Raw genomic sequence first — 22110 nt, forward strand, 5'->3', positions numbered from 1 at the left:
TTCTCCTGGTCTCCCATGGGGTGCAGGGCCCAAGCACTTGGGCCATCCTCCACTGCACTCCTGGGCCACAGCAGAGAGCTGGCCTGGAAGAGGGGCAACTGGGACAGAATCCGGCGCCCCGACTGGGACTAGAACCTGGTGTGCTGGCGCTGCAAGGCGGAGGATTAGCCTAGTGAGCCGCGGCGCCGGCCAAGTTGAGCTGTTTCTTAATGAAGCAGGGCAGCAGAGTGAAAACAGCTTGAGCTTTGGGTAAGACGAACCTCAGCTCACATGTCGGTTTTCCAGCTGCCTCCGTGAACTTCCGCAGTTTACCCCGTCTGTCTCTACTTCCTCCACGCTAAGATAGAAGGAATGATAGCACGTGTCCAGGGCCGTTGGAAAGAGTTGTCCTTCTTTTCAGGCTAGCCTGTGACGCCGTAGGACACAGAATTCCAGGAGGATGGATGTCCCGTGTGTGCCTAACTCAGGGCTGACCCATCAGGCATCTCGGAGGCTGCAGGGTGGCCCTCCAGTGGAGGCACTTCCCCTGCCAGGGCTGGGGAGTGGGACGGGGGAGGGTCAGCCACTGGGGCGTCTCTGCTTCCGTCCTGGCAGGATGTGACCCAGACAGCGGTCCTGGCTCTCCACATGCCAACATCCAAGCAAGAAGATTCTACTGAGGCGCCAGGGTGAGACGTGTGGGAGCTGGATGGAGCGAGCAGCCTGCCCGTGGCCGGCCGGCCTTGAGCTGGCAGTAGAACTTGCTGCATGTTCCTGTCTTGTATTTACTACCATGGGAACTGCCTGGAGAAGTTTTTCCTCTTCATCTATTTTTTGAGAGACTTTGTTTAAGATCCTCTATATATATTTGATAGGACTTAGCACTGAAGCCTTCCTGACCTGGGGATACTGGTGTTTTATTTATGTGTTTGGTTTGTTCTATAGACACGTGGCTGTCCAGGATATCTGTGTTTTTCGTTAAGTTTTGAGTATTTAAAGGAATTTTCTCATTTTGACTAGAAGATGGCTCCAAAAAGTTTATAGAATATAAATGTATTTTCAAGTCTCATTTTTCAGCGAACTTTTTGGAGCCCCTTTTATTTTCACAAATCTATTGCTGCAAAATTGTTTCTAATATCTCCTCAGTTGATAAAGTACAACATGTGACCATTCAAAATCTTTGATAATAAAGCACTCACTGCACAGGGAGGGTAGAAAACTCAACGTAGTGAGTGGCGATAGTGAGAAACCTATTGTGAACATCGCACTCGGTGGCAAGACTGAGGATTTTCCTGTGCTTAGGAGCGAAGTAAGAAACCACTCTGGCCACTTCCGTTCCACATGGAATTGGGCGCTCTAGCCAGAGCGGTCAGGCAATTAAAAGCATGCATGTTGGTAGGGAAGAACGAAGATTACCTCTGTTTACAGTGATACTGTACACATAGGAAACCATCAAGAGTCCACACACGTAAAAGCTGTTCAAACTAAGAAATTCAGTAGAGTAGCAGGATACGAAGTCAGCACACAGAACCAGTTGCATTCCTGTATTCTGCCAGTGAACTGTCTGAAAGGAAGTTACAGAAGACAACTCCATTTCCAGTAGCATCCAGAAGGAAGCACCATATAATGTAAGTTACAAATAATGGCTGAGAGCATTGAAGATGTAAATAAATGGAAACACGTCCCACGAACGTGGACTGGAAGACCTAGTACTGTGAAGATGCCAGTTCTACCCAAAGCAGTCTACACATTCAGTACAATCCCTGCCAAAATCCCATTTGGGGGGGGGGGCACAAAAATAGAAAAGCTCAAACTAAAGTTCATATAAACTAAAGTTCATATAGAATTTCGAGACCCCCCCTTTAAACCAAAACAATCTTAAAAAATATAAAACTGAAAGACTCATATCTTGATTTTAAGATTTATTACAAAGGTATAGTAATCCTAAGAATAGGATGCTGGCCAAAAGACAGACTCAGAATAGTGGAATAGAGAGCCCAGAAATAAACACTCTCAGAGTTGGTTAAGTGATTTTTGACAAGGCCACCAAGCCACTCAGTTGGTGGTGGGGAGGGGGAAGACAGTCTTTTCATTGGTTGCTAGGAAAATTGGGTATCCATATGAAAAAAAATGGAATTGGATCTCTACTTAAATTAACCCAAAATGGATCAGTCAACTAAATATGAGACCCAACATAATTAAACCCTTAGAGGAAAATGGGACAAAACTCGACAACAATGAATTTAGCAGATTGCCTGGGTATGATACCAAAGGCACAGGCAACAAAAAGGGAAATTGAATTTCCTGAAAAATTTGAAAGTTTGTACATCAAAATATAGTATGAACAGAGTAACAAGACAACTCTCAGGAGGGAAGATATTTGCAAATCATGTATCTGATAAGAGATTGATAACTTTTAGGAGAGTACTGCTGAAACTCAGCAATAAGAAAACAAGCACCGAGCCGGCGCCGTGGCTCAATAGGCTAATCCTCCACCTTGCGGCGCCGGCACACCGGGTTCTAGTCCCGGTTGGGGCGCCGGATTCTGTCCCGGTTGCCCCTCTTCCAGGCCAGCTCTCTGCTATGGCCAGGGAGTGCAGTGGAGGATGGCCCAGGTGCTTGGGCCCTGCACCCCATGGGAGACCAGGAAAAGCACCTGGCTCCTGGCTCCTGCCAGGATCAGCGCGGTGCGCCGGCTGCAGCGGCGGCCATTGGAGGGTGAACCAACGGCAAAGGAAGACCTTTCTCTCTCTGTCTCTCTCTCTCACTGTCCACTCTGCCTGTCAAAAAAAAAAAAAAAAAAAAAAAAAAAAAGAAAACAAGCACCCTGACTTGGAAATGGGCAATGGACTTGACTGGGCATTTCACCAGAGAGCATGTTCAAATGGCCAGTGATACTGAAAATCACTGTGAGTTGTGAAATGGAGATCAAAGCAATGATTAGGATGGCTAATGTAAATCAAACAAAATAGAAAACTAGAATTGGCAAGGGTGTGGAGGGGTTGGAACTGTTGTACAGTCTAGTGGGAATGTAAATGGTACAGCTGCTATGGAAAACACTATGGCAGTTTTCCAGCAAATCAAAAATAGAATTATTGTTTGATCCAATAATTCTGTCTCTGGATACATATGCCAAAGAATGGAAAGTGGAATTGAAAAACGGATAGTACAACCATGTTTATAAAACCTTCATTTATAATACCCAAAGAAAGTACCTGAATATCCACCAATGATGAGTGGATAAGCAAAATATGGCATATACATGCAATGGGCCATTATCCAGCCTTAAAAGGCAGTGGAATTCTGATAGATGGAACAAATGGGTGGAACTTGAAGATGTCAGGCTAAGGGAAATGAGCCAATCAGAAAAAGATCCTCTGATTGTATTTACATGGAATTTGTCACAATCACAGTGAGGACATCGGTGGTTAGCAGGGCTTGGGTGAAGGTGAAAATGTGAAATCATTGTTTAATGGATGTCAAGTTTCCAGTTTTGCAGGCTAAAGAGTTATAGAGACAGTGGTGGTGGGTGTGAAACTTTATGCCTATTTATTTTTCATGTCATTTCAAGGCCAGAGAGAGATCTTCCATCCACTGGTTCACTCTGCAAATGCCCACAACACCCAGGCCTGGGCCAGGTAAAAGCCAGGAGCCCACAACTCCATCCTGGTCTGTCGTGTGGTGAGAGGGATGCCAGTACTTGAGACTTTGCTTCGAGGTGCACGTAGGCAGGGACCTGGACTGGAAGGGGAGCAGCTGACGCTCAGATCAGGCACTTTGATAGGGGGGCAGGAATCCCAAGTGGGGTAAGACACTACAGCACGTGCCTTCCCAGACCTGATGACCGGGACACTGAAGTGTGGTTAAGGAGGCACGCTTTGTTATGTGTGTTGTGCCTCACTAAACAACTGGCAAGCGATCACTTGTATTGTCTCCTGTTGTCCATTTGATGCTGAAGGATCTGCTATGATGTCTGCTTTTTTATTCTCGATCAGCTCATCCCGAAGTTTAGCTTTTGAGGAGACAACTTTCAGCTTCATTGATTTTGTCTGCGTTGCTTGTTTTTTATTTCACTGATTTTTTTGTATCTTTATTAGATCCCCGTTTTAGTTACTTATTTAAGTTGCCTTTATAGCTTTTTAAGATAGAATCTACAATTTTAGTTTTAGACATCTGTTTCTTTCTTAAGGACTGGAAGCTGTAAACTTGTAATTTAATCACTTTTAATTGACTCTCTGGAGTTTTAAAATTGTTTTTATTTTAATTCATTTCAGATTTTTTCCTTGTCATTTTCTTGACCTGATTTTTGAAAGTGAGTTTGTAAAAAATTTAGTGTTAGACCAGTTTTAAGTTTATGGAAAGCTGAGCAGAGCACACAGAGTTGCCATATACCTACACTCTGCCTGTTAGTGACCTGGTGGGGGTGGTGCATTTGAAACAACAGATGAGCCAATAGGGGAATGCTGCTGTTAACTGAAGTATGAAGTTTAAATTAGGGATTATCTACCATCACCGTGCTACACAGTGTAGTTTCAATGCTGTACCGTTCTCCTGTACTGTACCTGTTTACTACACACGCCCCAGCCCAAACTCTGTATGACCACTTAGCGTTCTACCATCTCTGTTGTTTTGCCTTTTTTGAATATTCAAATCATAGAAAGTGTAGCATTTTCTTTTTCATAGTTTTTTATTTATAAAAGGGGAGCAGATTTCATGTATTTCATAGATACGGCTTTAAGAGCGCGATGGTACTTCCCACCCTCCCTCTTTCCCATGCCCCGGCCCTCCATCCTCCTTCCTTTGTTATTTTTCTTTTAATTTTTGCAATGAATGTTTTCAATTTATTTTCTAATAACAAGCTCAGCCCTCCACTAAATAAAGAATTCAACAAGTAGTAAGCAGAGAAACCATTGTCCCTCAAGGGTTCAGGCAAGGACTGTAAACAATAATCAAACCTCAGAATGTCAGCTTTGCTCATATACATTGCATTTTTTGGTACTCTCTGTTAGTTACCACAAATAAGAGAAGACCCAGTATTTGTCTGGGGGCCTGGCTTATTTCAGTAAGTATAGGGTCTCCAATTGCATTCATTTTGTTGTGAAAGAATTTCATTAATTTTTATGGCTGAATAGTATTCCATAGCATATGCATACCACGGTTTCTTTACCCAGTCATCAGTTGAGGGACATCTGGATTGATTCTGTCTCTTAGCTATTGTGGGTTTAGCTTCCATAAACCTGAGGGTACAGATAACTCTTTCCTCTGCTGGTTTCATTTCATCTGGGTAAATTCCCAGGAGTGGGATGGCTCGTCACGTGGTAGCCCTGTTTGCAGATTTCTGAGGGATCTCTGCAGTGACTTCCACATGGCTCTTCCACAGTGGCTGTACCAGTTTACATTCCCACCAGAAGTGTATTAGGGTACCTTTTCGCCCACATCCACGCCAGCATTTATTATTTTTTGAATTTTGGATAATAGCCGTTCTAACTGGGGTGAGGTAAAACCTCCCTGTGGTTTTCACGCGCGTCTCCCTGATAGCTGGTGATCCTGGGCGTCTTTTGATGCGTCTGCTGGTCACTCGTGTTTCATCTTTGAAAAATGCCTGGCCATGTCCTAATTCTTTGCAGACTTGGTTCTTTCACGTAGCGATCTGTATTTAAAATTCCTGCATGTCTTCGTGGCTCGATGGCGCGTTTCTGCTCATTGCTAAGTGGGACTTCTCTCACAGCCGCCCCACGGCCTGCTGCTTAGCCATTCTCCTGTTGAAGAACTTCCTGGCGGCTGCGTCCTTGGGGCCAACATGAACACAACTTCTGTGACGTCTGTGTGAAGGTTTTCACGTGAACCTATGTTTTCATATATTGGGTGAATATGTAGGAGAAAATTTTCTGGATGGTAATAGTAAGACTGTGTTCAGCTTTGCCGAAAACCTGCCAAATTGTCCTCCACAGAGGAGGGCACCAGTGATTAATGGGAGTTCCTGTAGCCCCACATCCTCACCAGCATTTGGTGATGACGAAGTCTTCTAATAGGTATGCAGTGGTATCTCATTGTTGTTTTAACATGGAATTCCCTAATGAAGTGATGTTGACTTTCTGTTTGTCCAGATCTGTTGCCCATTTTTAAATTTAAGTGTTCTCTTCATATTCAGATCCTTTATATCAAGTATGTGATTTGTAAATATTTTTTTCTACAGGGACTTTTTAGTTCTCTCTGCAGTGTCATTCACAGAGCAGACATTTTCATTTTAATAAAGCACTACTTACCAGTTTTCCTATTATGATTATGTTTTTGATGTTTATCTAAAGTCATCACCAAATCCAAGGTCACCTGAATTTTCTATTTTCTTCTCGTTTGACATTCAGGGCTCTGACCCATTCTGGATTAATTTAGGGCTCTGACCCATTCTGGATTAATTTAGGGCTCTGACCCATTCTGGATTAATTTTTACGAGAGATATGAAGTCGTCTAGATTTGTATTTGTGGGCACGTGAGTGTCCAGCTATCCTTGACCATTTGTTGAGAAGGCTGTCTCTGTCCGTGGACTTGGCTTTGCTGCTGTCTGCTTGTGTGCATCCGTGTCCCGTCCTTGTGCTCCACACACTGACGTCTGTGACTGCTCATTGGTCGTGTGGTGCTGTCTGATGACCATGGCTTTGCAGCAGTCCTGAGGTCAGGTATGCGATTCCTCCGGCCTTCTCCTTCCGCAGTGCTCTGTTGGCTGTTCTGGGTCCTTGGCCTTTCTGTGGAAACTTCAGCATCTGTTCTTGATTTCCTCCAATAGCTTGCTGACGTTGTGCTGTGGGTTACACTGAGTCTGTGGGAGAGGTCGGGAAGAACTCACACTTGAGCCAGTAATTTAGATACTTCATTGCTTTCTCCAGAGTTCTCTAGGTTTCTCCATAGGGACCACATACATATTTTCTTAGACATACAGTTGTTTTATTTTTGGGCACTATCATAAATGGTATTGTGTTTTTTTATAAATGTTAGGTTCCAGGGACTCATTGTTGACATATAGGAAAGCAACTGATTTTTGTATCTTAACCTTGTATTCTGCAATCTTACTATAATTCAGGATTTGAGAAATTAATTTCCAGTAAAATTCTGTCATGTGAGGGAACACACTATAAAATTTCAATCTTTTTAAATTTGTTGAGACATGTTTTCTGACCTGGCACAGGTTCCAAGTGCAGTGGAGAATTACCTTGCTGTTATTGTTTACAAATGATCAACGCTATTGTTTGGATCATAGGTTCCTGAAATTTCTTTCTATGAAATTCTTTATTTGTATAGTTTTAAAAAGTCTTCATCTTTACTCGTTTTTGTGTTTTACTCCGTCAGTAACTGAAGGAGAACTGTGGAGACCTCTAGCAGCAGCTCCTGATGTATCTGTTTGTCCTTCAGTCGTGTCCACTTTGCTTTCAGGATTGAAAGCACTGGCAGCTGGTGTCTGCAGGAGCCTGCACCTCAGGCTCCCCGAGGGTCCGCAGGTGTTTTTCATAGCAGGTTTGCCTTTTCAGTACAAAATCAGCTTTTTAAATTGCTGTTTTAATTAATTATATTTTGGGATTTTCAATTTTTATTTCACTGGAGAGACGAAGAGAGAGGGATCCCATCACTAGTTTGCTCCCCAAAAGCCTGCAACACCTGGAGCTGGGCCAGGTTTGTTGGGAAACAGCAGCTCCACATGTGAGTTTCGAAGGCGCTGTCTGTGAAGTCTGGACAGTGCTGAGATGGGAATCTTCCCCAGATCTATTGCTCACTACGCTGTCTTGCTCCTTGAAGTAGAGTTCAGAGCGCCCCTGGCGTACCCTCTTCCTTCAGTGGCTTGCGGCCTGACTGGCCGTTTCTGGAGGTCACGTGCTGATCATGGAGTACGGCTCCAGCCGCTTTTTATAATGCCTGCGTTTCTGCACTCCATCAACTGCTCCCTCTGAGGCTCTCAGCGGGTTCTCTGCTGTGACCTCAGCCTTGTGCCCAGCTTCATGGCACGGAGGCGGCAGCTTCTTCCCTCTGGCCACGCTGACTGCTCCCTGCTGTCGCCGGGTGGGCCCAGACTCGGGCATTGTGGATCCCAGGGAGACAGGAAGCAGAACTTGCCCAAATAACCTGCTGAGAAAGAATAGCCGCCATTTGCTGACCATGAGCGAGGTTTTGGCACTCAGCATTATCCCATGAAAACCTCACCGTAGGCCGAGAGGCAGATTTGCCAGGCTTTGTGCTAAAGGCTTGACACACGTTACCTCTTTTCATGCTCAGGCATTTCAGAGACTTGGGGGTTGTGGGTTGCACTGCCCGGTGGGATGCCCTACCCTTAGGTGGGCCACACTCACTGCTGTGGGTGTGTGACCCTCAGTGGTGTCTGTAGGTAATGTGGAGCTGCCTTGTGGACCCAAGTGGATGCAGTGGAGTGTGTTGGGAGCTGGGTGAGGTGCCTGTTGGTGTGTGAGGACTGTGCAGTGGCTGGCTACTTTCTGGGGGGATTGTGGGTGGGTAAGTGGGACCACTGAGCTGCTTCCCTGGGCCTCTGTGGGCCGAGCTCCTCAGGGCTGACGGTCTGGTTGCTTCCTGGGGCTGAGGGTGTGTAGGCAGGGGCAGCCATCTGCTTCCAGGGCGGTGGAAGCGGGAGTGGAGCTGTGCCCTCTGGAGCTTCTGGGAACAGACCCTTCACAGGAGTCTGGATGGGCAGGGCCTCAAGGGGGCCGTCGGCACCCAGAGCCAGGGTAGAGGATTGCACAGCTTGGCTGGGCTCTGTGCAGAGCAGCTCAACAGAGCGGAAACCCCGCAGCTCCCCAGACCGGGCTCAGGGCCCGTGATGGTCCCCGGGTTTCCCAGCCACAAACGCCCCGGGGTCAAGTGCATGCATGGGACTGCCACGTTTCTTTCCTGTGCTGGTGTTCCTGTCCTCCTCCCCAGTGGGCGGCGTCTTCCTGTGCACCACGCTGGGGAAATAAGAGTGGAAGCAGTGTGCTGGCTGCTTGGCTGAGGCTGTTTCAGGGGCTTCATCCATGGGTACTGGTTTGGCAGCAGGGCGGTGGGGCTGTGCCTGGCACACGGTTTCACCATGGTGGATCTAGGGCTGGACTGAATTCCCCCTCCTCCCCCATGTGTGCTGGGATGCTGGGAGTTGGGACAGGGTGACATGGGCAGCTTCTTCCTTCCTGTCCCCCATGGCAGTGGGTACCCATGGCCCAGCCCCAGTTTCTAAGTGGAGGCACTAAGGCTCCTCGTAGAAATTACGGATCCTGAGTCTAGGGGTGCGGATGCTAACCTGAGGTTATTATTAGCCAGAAAGTAAGAAGTGCTCAAAAACTTACATGGAGCTGTCAAAATCGACAGCAGGAAACCCACACTGGCCGAAGTTAGAGCATTTGAGCGTGGGAGAAGAGTGACAGCGTGAATCACAGTATGTGTGATAAGGAGGAATGTGATCCACAGTGACAGGAAATGCTGTGGCTATAAACCCATCAGCCTTCCCGATCTGTTTTCAGAATATTTGTTTATTATTTATTTGGGTGTGCATTGCAGACCTCAGGTATGAAGGCACTTCAAAAAGATCATGAAATTAAAAGGAAGTTTATTTTGGTGCAAAAAAACTGGAACCCATGCATAGTTTTTGTGTGTGTGTGTGTAATATGCATTTTCTATGGTCTTTTTGAAGATCCCTCGTTTTTACCTATATTAAGTTCTTAAGTGAATATCTTTCACTATTATATAACTTGTATTTCATATGGCTGGATATTAAAGTAGGGTATGTCTATAAATTATGAACTGTATTTTGTTGGTCTGTGTATAAACTTTCTGGATGTAGGTTATTATTTATACCCAACTGTGATCTATTTTAAACATTTTATGAGTAGTTATAGAATTCTGAATTTAGGGAGGGGCTTTGGGGTATTTAGCTTCGCAGTCCCTCATCTCACAAGCACAAGTATTCGTCTGACTGTCGCGTGTCGGGCCGTCTCATCCAGCACAGGGCTACAGTGGACCCAGTGGCTGCCATGCTAGCACTGGGCAAGATTTCCCGAGAAAATTAGCTGTAGCTGTCGAAGCATAAACACAAAAGGTGGGGTGCTGCCAGGAAGGGAGGGGAAGAGAGACAGCGGAAGAATGTCTAGGGGCCGGCGCCGTGGCATAGAGGGTAAAACCACGGCCTGCGGTGCTGGCATCCCATATGGGCACCAGTTCAAGTTCCAGCTATTCCAATTCCGATCCAGCTCTCTGCTATGGCCTGGGAAAGCAGTAGAAGATGGCCCAAGTCTTTGGGCCCCTGCACCCACACGGGAGACTCAGAAGAAGCTCTTGGCTTCTGGCTTCGGGTCAGCCCAGCTCAGGCTTTTGTGGCCATTTGGGGAGTGAACCAGCAGATGAAGGACCTCTCTCTCTTCCTCTCTGCCTCTGCCTCTCTGTCACCCTGCCTTTCACATAAATAAATAAATCTTTTTTTTTTTTTTTTTTAAAGAATGTTCAGGCAGAGTTCATGATGAGCTGGTGAAGCTGAAGGCAAAGAGTGGTACTCGGGGAGTAGACGTAGTCCTGGTGCAGGCACAGAGACCTGCTGTGGAAAGCTGGGGCCCCAGGAGGCTAGCTTGTGTGCCCAGTGTCCCCTAGCCCGTCTCTCCTGATTCATCGTGAACATGCCCTGTGCAACAGGCTGGTTCCTCACAAGTCTGTTTAAATTCCCTGGGGAGGTTCCATCCATAACATAGTGCAGACGTGTCCTCACGGACCCCACAAAACCCGTCTGCTGCCTTGCACACAGTTCTTCTCCAGGGGCATTTTGCTGGTTGGGTTTCCAGGGTCCTCCTCAATATAAATAATTTAAAATAAGTAATTGCTATAGGAAGGTGTTTGATTCTGAAACGAAGCAGGTAGCAAAGCTCAGAGTGAAAGCACACCAGCTCCTTGGACAACGTTGGGTCTGCGGGTTCCATTTGCTTCTGGTATTCGTCTCATTAGAGGTCAATGCAAGGTCAAACCAAACTGAATTGATAAATTGATAAAATGACATGAGTCAATCTTGAGAGGCTTAAATATATATATATATATATATATATTTTTTTTTTTGACAGAGTTAGTGAGAGAGAGACAGAGAGAAAGGTCTTCCTTCCATTGGTTCACCCTTCACCCCCCAAATGGCTGCTACGGCTGGCGCGCTGCGCTGATCCCAAGCCGGCAGCCAGGTGCTTCCTCCTGGTCTCCATGCGGGAGGTCCCAAGGACTTGGGCCATCCTCCACTGCCTTCCCAGGCCACAGCAGAGAGCTGGACTGGAAGAGGAGCAACTGGGACAGAATCCAGCGCCCCAACCAGGACTAGAATCCCGAGTGCCGGCGCCGCAGGCAGAGGATTAGCCTAGTGAGCCGTGGCGCCGGCCAAGGTTTAAATTGTCTTAAGATATATATATGTAAGATAGATATATAAATACATATATATAAAACAGTGCTTAATACTTCATTTGTGGAATCAAGTTAGATTCCACGTTACCTTTGCTGTCATAATAGCAGGTGCTTCATTGCTAATGGGTCGTCGTTATTGTTTTCTTATTTTATTAGGTTCTTCATGTTTTCCAGAATGGAAGTCGGTGCTGAGGGGAGTTCCTGAGTGTCTGATGCCGGACCGAGGTAAGTCCCCGGTCCCCAGGCCGTCGTGCTCGGCAGCAGAGCCCGAGTTCCTTCCGCTGGGTGGGTTACTAGCAGGATTGGTAGTTTTCCGTCTACCATCATTTCTTGCCATGGCTATTCTGAGATATTTGATATTACTTCTATCACAGTATCATTTATGCAATTCGTACTTTTGCAGAGATTTTAGAGCAGGTACTCATGTTACATTTTTCTTTTGAACTCTCCATGTTGTTGAAGATTGTCATATTATTAGTTCTAATCTTTTCCCCACACATTTACTATGGAAACTCTCCAATGTTTTGAAAAGTTTGCAGCAAACATGTGTCCAACCTCTGTTTTGTAGCATTTGTTCTTTCCTAATTCTTTTCAGTTGATTTTTAAAAAAATTCTATTGGGTTTTCAGACAAACTAGTAAGTACTATGTAAATAATAGTTCTTCTCATCAATATTACGTTGCTTGATCCTTGTCCTAATTAAAGAAAGGCTTTTTAAATAGTGGCCATTGTTGGCTTGTTTCCATGAATAAGAAGATTATGTCCAATAATTCATTGTTCAGCATGGTGCTGGAGATGCTTTGGCATCAGTCTTTTTCTGATGTGCACCCCGGGAGGCTCCAGTCCTTCTGTCCCTGCCCCCCACGTCGGAGACCCTGTGAGTCCTGGCTCCTGTGTTTGGCCTGGTCCAGCCTGGATGTTGTGGATACTGGGGGAGTGAAGCAGCAGCTGAGAGATCTCTCTCTGTCTCTCTGCTTTTCAACTAAAATGAAAATAAATAAATAAAATAAGTAGATTTTTTAAAGGATATACATTTTTTTCTGAAACAATATATTGGAGCCTGTCACACCGGATAACTTTATATAGAAATGAGAGGAGACTGGGAGGTGTTTTAATTCCACACTTCTCTATACTTTACTTTTATCCCTTATGCTTTAATACCCTTACTGTGAGCATTTGTTGCTGCTTTATAATTGGAAGCATGAACAGGCATTCTCTGAATAACTGGGTGATAATTATTAATGATTATGGGCCATAGTTTTTTTTTAAATGGTTTTCTGTGTGTAATCATTTTGAGATGTATCATTTTAAGATGTAATCTTTAAAAAATTATGCTGATTTCTCCTCAAGGTCCGAAGGGGAAAAGGTCAGACTGGGGCTGTGGCTGGCAGGTGGTCCCACACTGGTCAGTGTTTCCTTTTCTGTCCCGTGTTCCTTGTGGGCCAAGGACGCAGAGGACATCACATGTGTGGTTCAAGGGGTTCTCCTCCCCACTGGCAAGGAATCAGTTGCAGGGATTTGGGGCCTAATGAAATCATTTCCTTGTCTATCCGTCCCTCCTGACACACGGGCGGGGTGCAGAGGGGCTGTTGGCTCAGCGTCTGAAGATCTGCGGTAGACTTGAGTCTCGGGGGTGATATCTCTTGGAGAAGACTGGAGTGTTGAGACCCCAAGTGCACTTCCTTTGTACTAAGGTACAAGCAGGCAACTCAAGGTTGAAGCACAGCTCCCCATTGGTCCCCACAGTGCTGGGGTCAGAATGTCCGAATGTCCAGCTAGGACCGTGAGCCTTTGGTCCTTTCTGGCCTCACTTGCTGTCCTCACCCGCGCTCCTCCCTGCACCCCGATGCTGTCTGCAGGGAGTGATCAGGAACGTAAGGCAGTGTAGCTCAGTAGTAGGCGGGGGTGGAGGATGACCAGGGCAGTGGCTTTCAAGCTTCGTCAGGCGTGGAAGTCACCCGCAGAGCCCGTTAAGCACACGCTTCTGTCCCTCCCTGCCACCATCCCCGGGGTCATGGTGTAGTCGGTCCCGGGCGAGGCCCTCTGAGTTCCCATGGTGTTGGTGCTGGTGGTCTAGAAGCCAGCCTGAAGCTCAGTGCTGAGCTCTGCGTGAAGCCAGGGGGTGGGTTGGCTGCACCTTGCTGAAGGGTTGTTCTTCTAGCTTCCCAGGTGCACGTTGGCAAGGTTTTCGTGAGACCCAAACCCGTGATGCTCAGGTTATCGTGAGAATCGGAAGAGCCGCCTGGCACACTGCGGTTCAGGCTCCTTGGGCTGCCCTCCTGGGATTCCGGGTCAGTGGACTAGGAGGAGCCCAGTTTGAATTTTTAACACGCACATCACTGGCAGTTCTGGGGCGGTGGTCTGAGGCCCATGGTTTGATCAGAATCCACATTGTTGTTTTGTTTTGGAGTTGCTGTTTTTTTCTGCTGCTCTAAGCCGTTCTGTTATTCTCCGAGCTCCGTAGTTCTTAGGCACACGTTGATATTGATACACGTACAACAGCAATCCTATTAGGGAAAGAAAGAGTGGAATTGAGTAATGGCTGTGGTCCTCCCTCGGCAGAGCCGGGCTGATTGTTCTGATTCTCCGTGGAACGCATACCACAAGCACCGCTATACAGTTGGTAGCCTCACTAGAAGTAAAACCGCGATGTCCTGGAAGTCTCAGATTCCCATGGCTGATTCGCATAGATAACTTATTGTCACGTCTGTTTCTGTGTCTGTACACTTGTTTATGGTATGTGTACACACTTCCATACGCATTATAAATATGTAATGTATTTTTTTTCAATTTCTGGTTTGCCTTTTTTTAAAATTAGGAAACAGATTTAGATTTATACAAAGATAGTAGGGAGTTCCCATCCAGCTCATGCTCAGCTGTCCCAGTTGTTAATGCGACGTTGGGACGATTCATTTGTCACAACTAATGAAGTGGTGGTGATGCATTCTTATTAATCACAGTCTACATTCTACTCACTTCCCTAGGCTTTTACTCATTGTCCTCTCTCCGTCCCGGACTCCATCCAGGACATCATGCGACATTTAGCTGTCCTGTCTCCTTAGGCTTCTCTTGGTTCTGAGTGTCACTCAGATCTTTGCTTGTTTTGATGCCTGAAGCAACTTGGAGGAGTATTGGTCAGGTATTTTCTAGAATGCCCTGGTCTGCTGAAAACAAGCTCCATGATTAGACTGTGGTTATGGCCTTTAGACCACAGAGGTCAGGTGCCCTGTGGTCACTCCCTGTCAGGGCACAGAGCGGCACCATGGCTGTTCTTGGTTATGGTTGACTTACTCAGCTGGTTGGAGGACACGTCTGTCGGGTGCTCCATGTGAAGTTACTGTTTCCCTCTTCCATGTCACATGCACTGGGTTAAGGTGAGCCAGTACAGCCCACACTGAAGGGACGTACACTTCTGGTCGACTTAGTAGGGCCGGGTATTTACATAAGTCACTGGGAATTCCCTGGTTTGTTGATTGTCCTTTATTTATGTTATCCAATCATTTATATTGATATGGCCTGCTCTGTTTTTCCTTTGGGTTATTATCCAAGGCTACTCTATTTGTGTGTTCGGATTAGTGCAGCCGTGGACACCAGGAGCCGCCTCAGGTGCCCCGTGTGCCTTTGCTGTGGTCCCTTCATTGTGGCGGGGGTCTGCTTTGTCCTGACAGTCGTGCTTTCTGCACTATGATGTGCTCCTCTGGGTTTCCTGCCCCACTCCTAGACTTCGCCGTTTCCTCCGGGAGCCCTGGCTCCTCATGCTGCAGAACGGTGTTGGGACCAGGATGTGGGCGACAGGTTCCTGGCTGATGGTGTGGCACTGCTTGTGCGCTGACACAGGGCTGTAGCCTCCGTGTTCATGTCCTGCCCAAGTTCTACATAGTCCCCAGCAGTTGCTAGTGTCAGTGCACTGGGGTTGGAGCATTTTAACAGGCATGCGGCTGTAGCTCGGTGAGGTTTGAATTTGCTTTGGTGAGTGCTGTTGAGCGTCTTGTCTTACGCTCCTGTATCGTCTGCTCACCTCTGCTGCTGAGCTCCACAAACATTTGAAATCCTCGTATTTGTTGAGCAGTTCCTGTTATGGCTGAACTGTCTTAGTGCTGGAATAATTTCTGCTAGTCTCGTGGGCGTCAGGCCAAAGTCCCTGTGACCCAGGAGCCTGTTCTGAAGTGTACACTGGCAATCCGGGTTCCTGTGACCCAGCCTGTTCTGTAGTGTACACTGGCAATCCGGGTTCCTGTGACCCAGCCTGTTCTGAAGTGTACACTGGCAATCCGGGTTCCTGTGACCCAGCCTGTTCTGAAGTGTACACTGGCAATCCGGGTTCCTGTGACCCAGGAGCCTGTTCTGAAGTGTACACTGGCAATCCGGGTTCCTGTGACCCAGCCTGTTCTGAAGTGTACACTGGCAATCTGGTTCCTGTGACCCAGGAGCCTGTTCTGAAGTGTACACTGGCAGTCGGGCTCCTGTGACCCAGCCTGTTCTGAAGTGTACACTGGCAATCTGGGTTCCTGTGACCCGGCCTGTTCTGAAGTGTACATTGGCAATCCGGGTTCCTGTGACCAGCCTGTTCCAAAGTGTACACTGGCAATCCGGGCTCCTGTGACCCGGCCTGTTCTGAAGTGTACACTGGCAATCCGGTCCTTTATTTCTCTTTGTTATTTCCCTGTGTCTCTCATTCTACCTTTCCCTAGGGATCATCATCCATGTCCGAACTCTTGTCAGAATCGCCTGTAACCCAGACCTTTGTTCTGGTTCTAGACCCACCCATAGCTGCCCTCCTGACCTTTCCCCCAACCCCAGACATCTGAAACACCCCTCAGAATCCACAGACCTGAATCTAACCTCAGAATCTGCTGCAAAAGTCTCTTCCCGCAGAATACATGGGCCTCCTCCAGTGCCATCTGTCTCAGGGGCCGGGACCACCATCCACTCAGCTGTGCAAGTGCCATCCCCCAAGGCCAGTGGTTTTACCCCCTGGAACTCCATTCAGATCTGTCCATCTCTCTACTGCCAGCGGCACCATCCCGGTGCAGGCTGCCACACCTTGTACTGCAATGCCCGGCTTCTGACCCTCCTGAACGCGTTCTTACTCATTGGTCCAGTGTAGTATTTTTCACCACTTATTGGTGGTAACTTGGAACCTGAACTTTTCTCTGGCACTGGTCTAGTAAGTGTGTCAACTGATTCACACTCTTCACCTCGAAGAACTGTAAACGTAAAGACCCTTTTTCTTTTTTTATATTACAAACCTGATTAAGAGTTGCACATACAAGTAAGTGTGTGGGTGGAGAACCAGGAGGTATCTAGTAAACTGTGTGTTGTTTCCTAGACAGAATGGAAGGACGAGTAGCATCAGTCGTGTGCATGCACGGGTGGGTGTGTTCCCTCAGAATGTGTTAAATCTGTCTGGGGTGGAGGTGGGTCTCCTATCCGCTTAGTTCAGGGAAAAGAATTGCTGCTATGGGGGAGCATTTTCCCTGGGAACTTGATGGGCAGAGGTTAATAAACTCAGAAACCTGGAGTGTGAGTTGCCTTGGGGTTTGCCTTCATGTGGAGACCCAGGTGAGCTCTCGCTGGGGTGGACACCCAGGCGCACTCTCGCTGGGGTGGACACCCAGGCGTGCTCTCGCTGGGGTGGACACCCAGGCGCGCTCTCGCTGGGGTGGACACCCAGGCGCGCTCTCGCTGGGGTGGACACCCAGGCGTGCTCTCGCTGCAGTGAGAGTGCTCCAGCCTCAGGGCAGATGGGCGCTTCTGAAGCAGTTCAGGTTCCGTCTCCCTAGAGGGCCACTTTGCTGGTCAGCCTGAAGTCCTTTCTCAGGTCTGCGTAGGCCTCTTGCTACACTCAAAGCCGCTTCTTCTTATGCAGAATGTATGGCAGCTGCCTGGACTCCTTTATGTGGTAATTCTTCCTACTCAGGTAGGGGAGATTAATGAAGTCAGCTGGCAGCCTCGTTATCCAAGTCACCAAGTGAAGGAGCAGTCTGAGTTTCATATGTAACGCGGAGAAGACAAAGTAAAGGAAAACACCTGAGAATGTACATGCCATTCATTTTTGAGTTTTTTACATTTGTTTGTTTATTTGTAACAGAGAAAGCTACCCATCTTCCAAGGATGGTGCATTCTCCGACGGCCTAGAGCAGCCAGGGCTGTGCCGGGCTGAAGCAGGATCCCCGAACCCAATCCGGGTCTCCCAGAAGTGTGGCAGGACCCAAGGGTTTGTGTCATCCCTGCTGCTTTCCAAGGTGCACGTGAGCAGGAAGCTGGAATGGGACGTGGAGCCAGGATTCAAACTCGGGCCCTCCAATATGAGATGCGGGCGTTCTGAGCAGCATCTTAGCCACTGTGCCGAACACCCAGCCCGATGAGCCAGGTGGAACAGAGTGTGATAAGTTGTGGGGATATGTTGAGACCATGGACAGCACTTTGGGCTTCCCAGGGTGGCGGGTGGTGGGCGGGTGGCGGCAGGGGTGGAGGAGCACAAGGGAAGGGCTGTGAGGCCGGTGGTGCAGGTTTATCCTGGTGCTGACTTCCCGAGGCAGGAGGGTATACGGCAGCCATTGGAGGAACTCCATGGCTATTTGTGCTCCTTGGCTCTGTGTCCGGTAGTTCACAAAGAAAGGTTCACTGAGAGCTCACTCATCGTGCGACGGTGGCTTTGTCTCCACTCACACAGCTGCTTTGGGAAGCATTCCCACAGTGCCCTCTGCTTCCTGCGCAGGCTGCTAATGATTCCAGATGTGGCCTTGAGGCTGAACTTTTTTTTTTTTTTTTTTTTTTTGACAGGCAGAGTGGACAGTGAGAGAGAGAGAGACAGAGAGAAAGGTCTTCCTTTGCCGTTGGTTCACCCTTTAATGGCCGCCACGGCCGGCACGCTGCGGCTGGCGCACTGCGCTGATCCGATGGCAGGAGCCAGGTGCTTCTCCTGGTCTCCCATGGGGTGCAGGGCCCAAGCACCTGGGCCATCCTCCACTGCACTCCCTGGCCACGCAGAGAGCTGGCCTGGAAGAGGGGCAACCGGGACAGAATCTGGCGCCCCAACCATGACTAGAACCCGGTGTGCTGGCGCTGCAAGGCAGAGGATTAGCCTAGTGAGCTGCGGCGCTGGCCGAGGGTGAACCTTTAAACACTGGTTAGTGATTCAAGCCTACAGGTGCCGTCAGGTGTTCTGATTTAGTGCAGTTCCACTTGGCCTGCATCCATGTCTGATTCTCTAGCAAGTTGTCGGAGACTTTGCCTTGGAAGAGCTGAGGTCACTGCCTCATGCCACGGAGAGGAGTATTCTTGCATTTTAGGACTGAGGACCTGTCCTCGTCTTCATTCCCTGGACGATTACTCACGGCTGTGATTCATCGTGCTGCTGCCCTCTGGTCCCAGGAGGGTGAGCGTCATGCGGCGAGAGGCGTGGACAGCTCTCGCTGATCTTGGCTGTGTTGCTTTCTCTGGCTGCAAGAGGGTCAGAGACTCTGCGACCTTCAGCTCGAGGAGCAATGGGCGTAGAAGGCATAAGCACGCAGAGCCGAGAGGGGAATTTAATTACTGGCTTCCTTTTTGCCGGGGAGATCAGAACATGACTAAGCATATTGGCAGTTTGTTGGTAGGCAGCCAGAGAGCTGCAGACCTCGCGTCCCGCGGACGGTCTGTGAGCCTGGTCACTCCTGGGCCTGCTGTAGGTGCAGCTGCTTTGAGAACCTCCGTGGCTGTCTGCACCCAGCGTGAGGACGACGGCCTGCGCCAGCCGTTCTCCTGCCTTACCTCTGGCTGCCGTGCTGGCCGTCTGAGTTCCTCAGCCTTCCTTCGTGTGGCGGATGTGGTGGCTGCCACAGCTTAGTTCCTGGTGGGGGCTCTGTGCGAACCTGGGGGTGCCCAGCACCTGTGCCTAGGGTGCTGTTTCCTCAGCAGTAGCAGAATCACGTGGGCGGTGGCCATCTACCCAACGGCCAGAGAACAGCGAGTGGTAGAGCCCATGGACCCAGACGTCTGGAGGGACCTGGGGAGGCACCTGTGCACTTGCTGTGCAAGCGGCAGGGGTGCCGGGGTGGCGGGGGCGCTGGGAGAGGCCAGGAGCTCCTGAGTGAGTACGTCCTGGTGCCATGCTGGACTGGGAATGGTGACTCACACAGCTTCTCCTGTCTTCGTGTCACGAAGGCACTGTATCACAAGTCACGCGTTGGACACGTCTGTCAGTCTGTCGTGACTGTAACTTTACAGAGAGGTTTGCTCGGCTCACAGCTTTTGAGATTCAAGTCCAAGCTTGGTGGCTGCACTGGTTTGACCTCCTGGGAGGGCCTAACGGGTGGTGTCACACTGCGGGGAGCACACTGGTAGCAGCAGTCACAGTGCCAGGCAGGACGTCACCCAGCACCTGGGTCAGGCTCATTCTTTTCCAGCTGTTGGCTCTCCCCACAGCACTCTCCAGGATGCCGTGTTCCCCCCCCACAGCACCCCAGTGACCTCCCACACACAGCACCCCAGTGACCTGAGGCCCTCCTACCAGGTGCCACCCGGGGAACCACACCACGGCACTGCACATCACTTCATTTACCCCAGCAGCAAGGAGCTGCTGCACCCCATTCCACGCCGAGGAGGGTGCCTCGGGGTGTGCCCACAGATGGTCTACAAAGAGGAGAAGCAGCTGGCCTTGCTGTGGCTGAGCCTGTGTCCCGAGGAGCTGCCGTGCATGGAAAGCCTGTACTCGGCACAGCTGTACGTCTGTCCACCACAGAGCTGCAGCAGAGCGGCTGCTTTACTGCTGACAGCATTGCCCAGTGCGGACACAGGCCCAACAGGGGCTCTTGTGTAGAGTTGTAGAGCTGTGTGGGCCATTGGAATTCATTCAACACACTCATCCCTTAAAAACACAGAGATACCAGCACATCAGCAGCAACACACACACAGCAATATCAGCGTGGTGACAGTAACACACACACAGCAGTATCAGCACAGTGACTGTGACACACACAGCAGTATCAGCACAGTGAGAGTAACACAGTAGTATCAGCACATTGACAGCAATACACACTGACAGTAACACACACACAGCAGTATCAGCACGGTGACAGTAACACACAGCAGTATCAGCACGGTGATGGTGACACACACAGCAGTATCAGCATGGTGATGGTGACACAGCAGTGTCAGCACATTGACAGCAATACACTGACAGTAACACACACACAGCACTATCAGCATGGTGACAGTAACACACAGCAGTATCAGCACAGTGACAATAACACACACAGCAGTATCAGCATATTGACAGTAACACATGGTGCTATCAACACATTGACAGTAACACACACACAGCAGTATCAGCACAGTGACAGTGACACACACAGCAGTATTAACACGTTGACAGTACCACAACAGTGTCATCACATTGACAGAAATACACACAGTGTCAGCACAGTGACAGTACCTCAACAGTGTCAACACATTGATAGTAATATACACACACAGCACTATCAGCAGGTTGACAGTAACACACACACAGTTGAATAAGCACACTGACAGTAACACACGGCACTATCAGCACACTGACAATAACACACAGCAGTATTAGCACACTGACAGTAACACACATAGCAGTATCAGCACATTGACAGTAACACACACATAGTAGTATTTGCATGGTGACAGTAACACACACAGCAGTATCAGCATGTTGACTGTAATACACACAGCAGTATTAGCATGGTGACAGTAACACAGCACTATCAGCAGGTTGACAGTAACACACACACAGCAGTATCAGCACACTGACAGTAACACACACAGCACTATCAGTATGGTGACAGTAACACAGCACTATCAGCATGGTGACAGTAACACACACAGTACTATCAGCAGGTTGACAGTAACACACAGCAGTATTAGCACACTGACAGTAACACACACATGGCACTGTCAGCACCCTGGTGGTGCTGTGACTCAGTGGAGCAGAGTGGTGGTGGGAACCCCATCCCACTGGCAGGGGACTGTTGGACACGTTGTCCCAGCTCAGTCCCTGAGGCAGTTGCAAGAGAGAGGGCAAACGCCGCTTCCTCCTCGTTGTGTTCCCATCAGGGCCTGAGCCCTGCCCACCTGCCAGAGACACACAGGAGTCGGCATGTGAGTGCATGCTGGCCGCTTCCTCCCCTGTCCGCACTGCAGCCCAGCCCGTGTTCCCTACAGCGTTCCTGCAGGCGGCCTGCCCTCCCCAGCCTCCTCCACTTCCCGTGGAGCTCTTGGCTCTGCCCTGCATGGTGGAATTCTCCCTTCTCTCTCTGACTCTGCCCTCCCCTTTCTTCAAGGCTCTGTGTAAGGTCTGCGTGGTCTACAGGCCTCGTTGTGGGCCTCCACCCGCCCTGCTTGCCCGGGGCTTTGAGAGTAGCTTGTGTTCTCCAGCCTCCCAGAGCCTCCTTACGCTGCACGATGACTCCCTTAGCTGGCTGTGCTGATCACGCAAGACTGGGGCAGCTTTGCACGGGGACTTCAGAAAGTTACAGGAAAATGGGGTTAAAATACAAGTATCTTTTGATGCAAAAACTTCCAAACCCCATGTGTAGGTTGTGCACACTTTCCATGAACTTGTTGAAGATGCCTTGGCCTGAGGCGTGGTGTGTGGTGTAGGTTTTGGGGACCCCTGAGGTGCTGGGAACATGAGCAGGGTGCCCCTGGGAGATGAGGTCAGGCACAGACACGCGTGTGCAGAATGGTTTATTTCCTCGTTCAGGGCCGCCGTGAAGGGCAA

General features: G+C 48.9%; 1 protein-coding gene across 4 annotated transcripts in view; it reads left to right on the forward strand.

Moving 5' to 3' along the window:
• KCNN2 (potassium calcium-activated channel subfamily N member 2) overlaps positions 1-22110 on the forward strand; it is a 319374-nt gene that overhangs the window by 14502 nt on the left and 282762 nt on the right. For all 4 annotated transcript variants that reach the window (XM_089334806.1, XM_089334803.1, XM_051834539.3 and 1 more), the window contains one exon: positions 11536-11604. The gene's annotated coding sequence lies outside the window, so the exon portion shown is untranslated. The remainder of the gene's footprint in view (positions 1-11535; positions 11605-22110) is intronic.

This window comes from Oryctolagus cuniculus, chromosome 6 (genome assembly GCF_051225735.1).
Source record: "Oryctolagus cuniculus isolate XC-2025 breed Fujian yellow rabbit chromosome 6, ASM5122573v1, whole genome shotgun sequence".
Lineage (NCBI taxonomy): Eukaryota > Metazoa > Chordata > Mammalia > Lagomorpha > Leporidae > Oryctolagus > Oryctolagus cuniculus.